Source organism: Triturus cristatus, chromosome 8, assembly GCF_964204655.1.
Source record: "Triturus cristatus chromosome 8, aTriCri1.1, whole genome shotgun sequence".
In the NCBI taxonomy this organism is placed as follows: domain Eukaryota; kingdom Metazoa; phylum Chordata; class Amphibia; order Caudata; family Salamandridae; genus Triturus; species Triturus cristatus.
The window spans coordinates 56930558-56936557 of NC_140591.1; the positions used below are offsets into that span (position 1 = coordinate 56930558).

Here is a 6000-nt window from a genome sequence, read left to right on the forward strand (position 1 = left end):
TGGACACTTTAACACATAACTATAAACGAAAATAGAATGACCAGGTTCTGTATGTATCGTATACAATTATTAATAATACATCAGGAGGCCTCAGGGACTTGTTGGCTGAAATATCTCAGTTGGGAGATCGTTAGACTGAAGAGCTTAAGGTACCTGATTCAATCCTGACTTTCAGCACAGTGCGAGGGGATCCTACATTCTTGCAAAATATTTCTTGAAATCAGCTCTAGTTTTTTTTTCTTTATTTCTCAAAATATTTTATCAACTGATCAACAACATGATAACTTCAACAAAAAGTTGTCTTTCTGTCCTCCTTCTAAACTTGCTTCCACCTCTCTTGCCATCAGCTTTGATGACGAATTTATCCCATTTTATACTTTTTTCAAAGTAAACTCTTGTCTGCATCAGCTTTCACTTCACCTTGAACAAAGTTGTCAGTATTGAGATGACATAGCTTACCTACTCAGGCGACATACGTCTGTGTAATACAGTGCTGGTCCACTCAGAGTTTTAAAAGAAAAACGACCTAACATTTATCCCAAAAACGCTACTCACCCATTTCACCAGTTAGCTGCTGAACAATGCAGGACACATTAAAACACAGCTCTAACCTCAGATTGAAAATCCAGGTTCTGCATCTCTCTTCTCGGATTGTTCAAAAAAAGAGGCTGAATACTATAGCTGCTGGCAGGCCGAAATAGCTCAGTTGGGAGAGCGTTAGACTGAAGATCTAAAGGTCCCTGGTTCGATCCCGGGTTTCGGTACATTTTGAACTTCTGCTTTGCATGCCACAAAGACTATTTTGAGTCAACTCATATTGACTTTGTTTATAATGATCAAAACCTTTTATCAAGATAATCGACAATACAATTAATTCAACATATTATTTACTTTCTGTCTTTCTTTCAAACTTGCTTCCACCTCTCTTGTATTCAACTTTGCCTCCTTTATTTCCCAATTCTTCCTTTAATTGAAAGTAAAGCTTTGCCTGCATCAGCCTCCAGTTCCCCTTATACAAAACTGTTAGTAGTCAGATGACCTAGCTTGCCGACCCTCGCCATATAGGTCTGTGTTTCTGAGTATAAGTCCATTCATAGTTTACAAACATCATCTAACTAACTTGGCTCCTAAAAAGGAAATTCACCCATCAGACCAATTTAGCTACTGAATAATACTGGACAATTTAACACATAACTGCACATGCAGATAGAGTGACCAGGTTCTGCATTTATCTTTAACAATTATAAAAAATACAACAGAAAGCCGAAATTGCCAGCTGGATGAAATAGCTCAGTTGGGAGAGCAGTAGACTGAAGATCTAAGGGTCCCTGGTTCAATCCCGGGTTTAGGCACATTTTGAACTTCTGCTTTGCATGCCACAAATGCTATTTGGAGTCAACTCATATTGACGTTGTTTATAATGATCAAAACCTTTTATCAAGCTGATCGATAAGACAACCATTTCAACATATTTTTTACATTCTGTCTTTCTGTCAAACTTGCTTCCACCTCTCTTGTATTCAACTTTACCTGCTTTATTTGCCAATTCTTCCTTTAATTGAAAGTAAAGCTTTGCCTGCATCAGCCTCAAGTTCCCCTTATACAAAACTGTTAGTAGTCAGATGACCTAGTTTGCCTACCCTCGCCATATAGGTCTGTGTGTCTGAGTATAAGTCCATTCATAGTTTACAAACATCTTCTAACTAACTTGGCTCCTAAAAAGGAAATTCACCCATCAGACCAATTTAGCTGCTGAATAATTTAACACATAACTGTACATGCAGATAGAATGACCAGGGTCTGCATTTATCTTTAACAATTATCAAAAATACAACAGAAAGCCAAAATGGCCAGCTGGATAAAATAGCTCAGTTGGGAGAGTGTTAGATTGAAAATCTAAAAGTCCCTTGTTCAATGCTGGGTTTCGGAAAAGTCTGAGAGGTTTCTTGCTTCTCACAAAATATTTCTTGGTATCAGCTCAAGTTTTTCTTTCTTTATTTATCAAAATATTTGATCAACTGATCGACAACATGATCAATTCAACATAGAATTGTCTTTCTGTCCTCCTTCTAAATTTGCTTCCACCTCTCTTGCATTCAGCTTCGACTACAAATGTTTCCTATTTCATGCTTTTTTCTAAAGTAAACTCTTGTCTGCATCAGCTTCCACTTCTCCTTGAACACAGATTTCAGTATTCAGATGACATAGCTTACCTACTCAGGCCAAATACCTCTGTGTAATATGGTGCTAGTCCATTCAGAGGAAAAAACAAAAGCTACCTAACCTGGATCCGAAAAATGCTATTTACCTATTGCACCCGTTAACTGATGAATGATACAGGACATCTTAAAACATAGCTCTAGCATGAGGTTGAGCATCTATTTTCTTGGGAAGTTTAAAAGAAAGGATGAAGACCCAATCTGCCAGCAGGCCGAAATAGCTCAGTTGGGAGAGCGTTAGACTGAAGATCCAAAGGTCCATGGTTCAATCCCGGGTTTCGGCACAGTTTCAACTTCTGCTTTTCATGTCACAAAAGCTGTTTGGAGTTAAATCAACGCTCTTCTTTATCAAAACCTTTTATCAATCTGATCAACAACACAATCAATTCAACATATTATTTACTTTCTGTCTTCCTTTCAAACTTGCTTCCACCTCTCTTGTATTCAACTATGCCTCATTTATTTGCAACTTCTTGCTTTATTTTAAAGTAAAGCTTTGCCTGCATCAGCCTCCAATTCCCCTTATACAAAACTGTCAGTAGTCAGATGACATAGCTTGTACACCCTGGCCATATAGGTCCGTGTTTCAGAGTATAAGTGAATTCAGAGTTTAGAAAAAAAAATTCTACCTACCTTGTCCCCTAAAAAGGATATTCACTCATCAGACCAAGTTACCTGCTGAATGATACTGGACACTTTAACACATAACTATAAACGAAAATAGAATGACCAGGTTCTGTATGTATCGTCTACAATTATTAATAATACATCAGGAGGCCACAGGGACTTGTTGGCTGAAATATCTCAGTTGGGAGATCGTTAGACTGAAGAGCTTAAGGTACCTGATTCAATCCTGACTTTCAGCACAGTGCGAGGGGATCCTACATTCTTGCAAAATATTTCTTGAAATCAGCTCTAGTTTTTTTTTCTTTATTTCTCAAAATATTTTATCAACTGATCAACAACATGATAACTTCAACAAAAAGTTGTCTTTCTGTCCTCCTTCTAAACTTGCTTCCACCTCTCTTGCCATCAGCTTTGATGACGAATTTATCCCATTTTATACTTTTTTCAAAGTAAACTCTTGTCTGCATCAGCTTTCACTTCACCTTGAACAAAGTTGTCAGTATTGAGATGACATAGCTTACCTACTCAGGCGACATACGTCTGTGTAATACAGTGCTGGTCCACTCAGAGTTTTAAAAGAAAAACGACCTAACATTTATCCCAAAAACGCTACTCACCCATTTCACCAGTTAGCTGCTGAACAATGCAGGACACATTAAAACACAGCTCTAACCTCAGATTGAAAATCCAGGTTCTGCATCTCTGTTCTGGGATTGTTCAAAAAAAGAGGCTGAATACTATAGCAGCTGGCAGGCCGAAATAGCTCAGTTGGGAGAGCGTTAGACTGAAGATCTAAAGATCCCGGGTTTCGGCACATTTTGAACTTCTGCTTTTCATGCCACAAAGACTATTTTGAGTCAACTCATATTGACTTTGTTTATAATGATCAAAACCTTTTATCAAGATAATCGACAATACAATTAATTCAACATATTATTTACTTTCTGTCTTTCTTTCAAACTTGCTTCCACCTCTCTTGTATTCAACTTTGCCTCCTTTATTTCCCAATTCTTCCTTTAATTGAAAGTAAAGCTTTGCCTGCATCAGCCTCCAGTTCCCCTTATACAAAACTGTTAGTAGTCAGATGACCTAGCTTGCCGACCCTCCCCATATAGGTCTGTGTTTCTGAGTATAAGTCCATTCATAGTTTACAAACATCATCTAACTAACTTTGCTCCTAAAAAAGGAAATTCACCCATCAGACCAATTTAGCTACTGAATAATACTGGACAATTTAACACATAACTGCACATGCAGATAGAGTGACCAGGTTCTGCATTTATCTTTAACAATTATAAAAAATACAACAGAAAGCCGAAATCGCCAGCTGTATGAAATAGCTCAGTTGGGAGAACAGTAGACTGAAGATCTAAAGGTCCCTGGTTCAATCCCGGGTTTAGGCTCATTTTGAACTTCTGCTATGCATGCCACAAATGCTATTTGGAGTCAACTCATATTGACGTTGTTTATAATGATCGAAACCTTTTATCAAGCTGATCGATAAGACAACCATTTCAACATATTTTTTACATTCTGTCTTTCTGTCAAACTTGCTTCCACCTCTCTTGTATTCAACTTTACCTGCTTTATTTGCCAATTCTTCCTTTAATTGAAAGTAAAGCTTTGCCTGCATCAGCCTCGAGTTCCCCTTATACAAAACTGTTAGTAGTCAGATGACCTAGTTTGCCTACCCTCGCCATATAGGTCTGTGTGTCTGAGTATAAGTCCATTCATAGTTTACAAACATCTTCTAACTAACTTGGCTCCTAAAAAGGAAATTCACCCATCAGACCAATTTAGCTGCTGAATAATATTGGACAATTTAACACATAACTGCACATGCAGATAGAATGACCAGGGTCTGCATTTATCTTTAACAATTATCAAAAATACAACAGAAAGCCAAAATGGCCAGCTGGATGAAATAGCTCAGTTGGGAGAGTGTTAGATTGAAAATCTAAAAGTCCCTTGTTCAATGCTGGGTTTCGGAAAAGTCTGAGAGGTTTCTTGCTTCTCACAAAATATTTCTTGGTATCAGCTCAAGTTTTTCTTTCTTTATTTATCAAAATATTTGATCAACTGATCGACAACATGATCAATTCAACATAGAATTATCTTTCTGTCCTCCTTCTAAATTTGCTTCCACCTCTCTTGCATTCAGCTTCGACTACAAATGTTTCCTATTTCATGCTTTATTGTAAAGTAAACTCTTGTCTGCATCAGCTTCCACTTCTCCTTGAACACAGATTTCAGTATTCAGATGACATAGCTTACCTACTCAGGCCAAATACCTCTGTGTAATATGGTGCTAGTCCATTCAGAGTAAAAAACAAAAGCTACCTAACCTGGATCCGAAAAATGCTATTTACCTATTGCACCCGTTAACTGATGAATGATACAGGACATCTTAAAACATAGCTCTAGCATGAGGTTGAGCATCTATTTTCTTGGAAAGTTTAAAAGAAAGGATGAAGACCCAAACTACCAGCAGGCCGAAATAGCTCAGTTGGGAGAGCGTTAGACTGAAGATCTAAAAGTCCCTGGTTCAATCCCAGGTTTCGGCACAATTTCAACTTCTGCTTTTCATGTCACAAAAGCTGTTTGGAGTTAAATCAACGCTCTTCTTTATCAAAACCTTTTATCAATCTGATCAACAACACAATCAATTCAACATATTATTTACTTTCTGTCTTCCTTTCAAACTTGCTTCCACCTCTCTTGTATTCAACTATGCCTCATTTATTTGCAACTTCTTGCTTTATTTTAAAGTAAAGCTTTGCCTGCATCAGCCTCCAATTCCCCTTATACAAAACTGTCAGTAGTCAGATGACATAGCTTGCACACCCTGGCCATATAGGTCTGTGTTTCAGAGTATAAGTCAATTCAGAGTTTAGAAAAAAAAATTCTACCTACCTTGTCCCCTAAAAAGGATATTCACTCATCAGACCAAGTTACCTGCTGAATGATACTGGACACTTTAACACATAACTATAAACGAAAATAGAATGACCAGGTTCTGTATGTATCGTCTACAATTATTAATAATACATCAGGAGGCCTCAGGGACTTGTTGGCTGAAATATCTCAGTTGGGAGATCGTTAGACTGAAGAGCTTAAGGTACCTGATTCAATCCTGACTTCCAGCACAGTGCGA

General features: G+C 37.7%; 1 non-coding gene across 1 annotated transcript; it reads left to right on the forward strand.

Annotated features, from left to right (window-relative positions):
• Nucleotides 1-691: 691 nt before the first annotated feature.
• Nucleotides 692-764, forward strand: TRNAF-GAA (transfer RNA phenylalanine (anticodon GAA)). Its single transcript has one exon. It is a non-coding gene; the product is annotated as a tRNA-Phe (tRNA).
• Nucleotides 765-6000: the final 5236 nt, after the last annotated feature.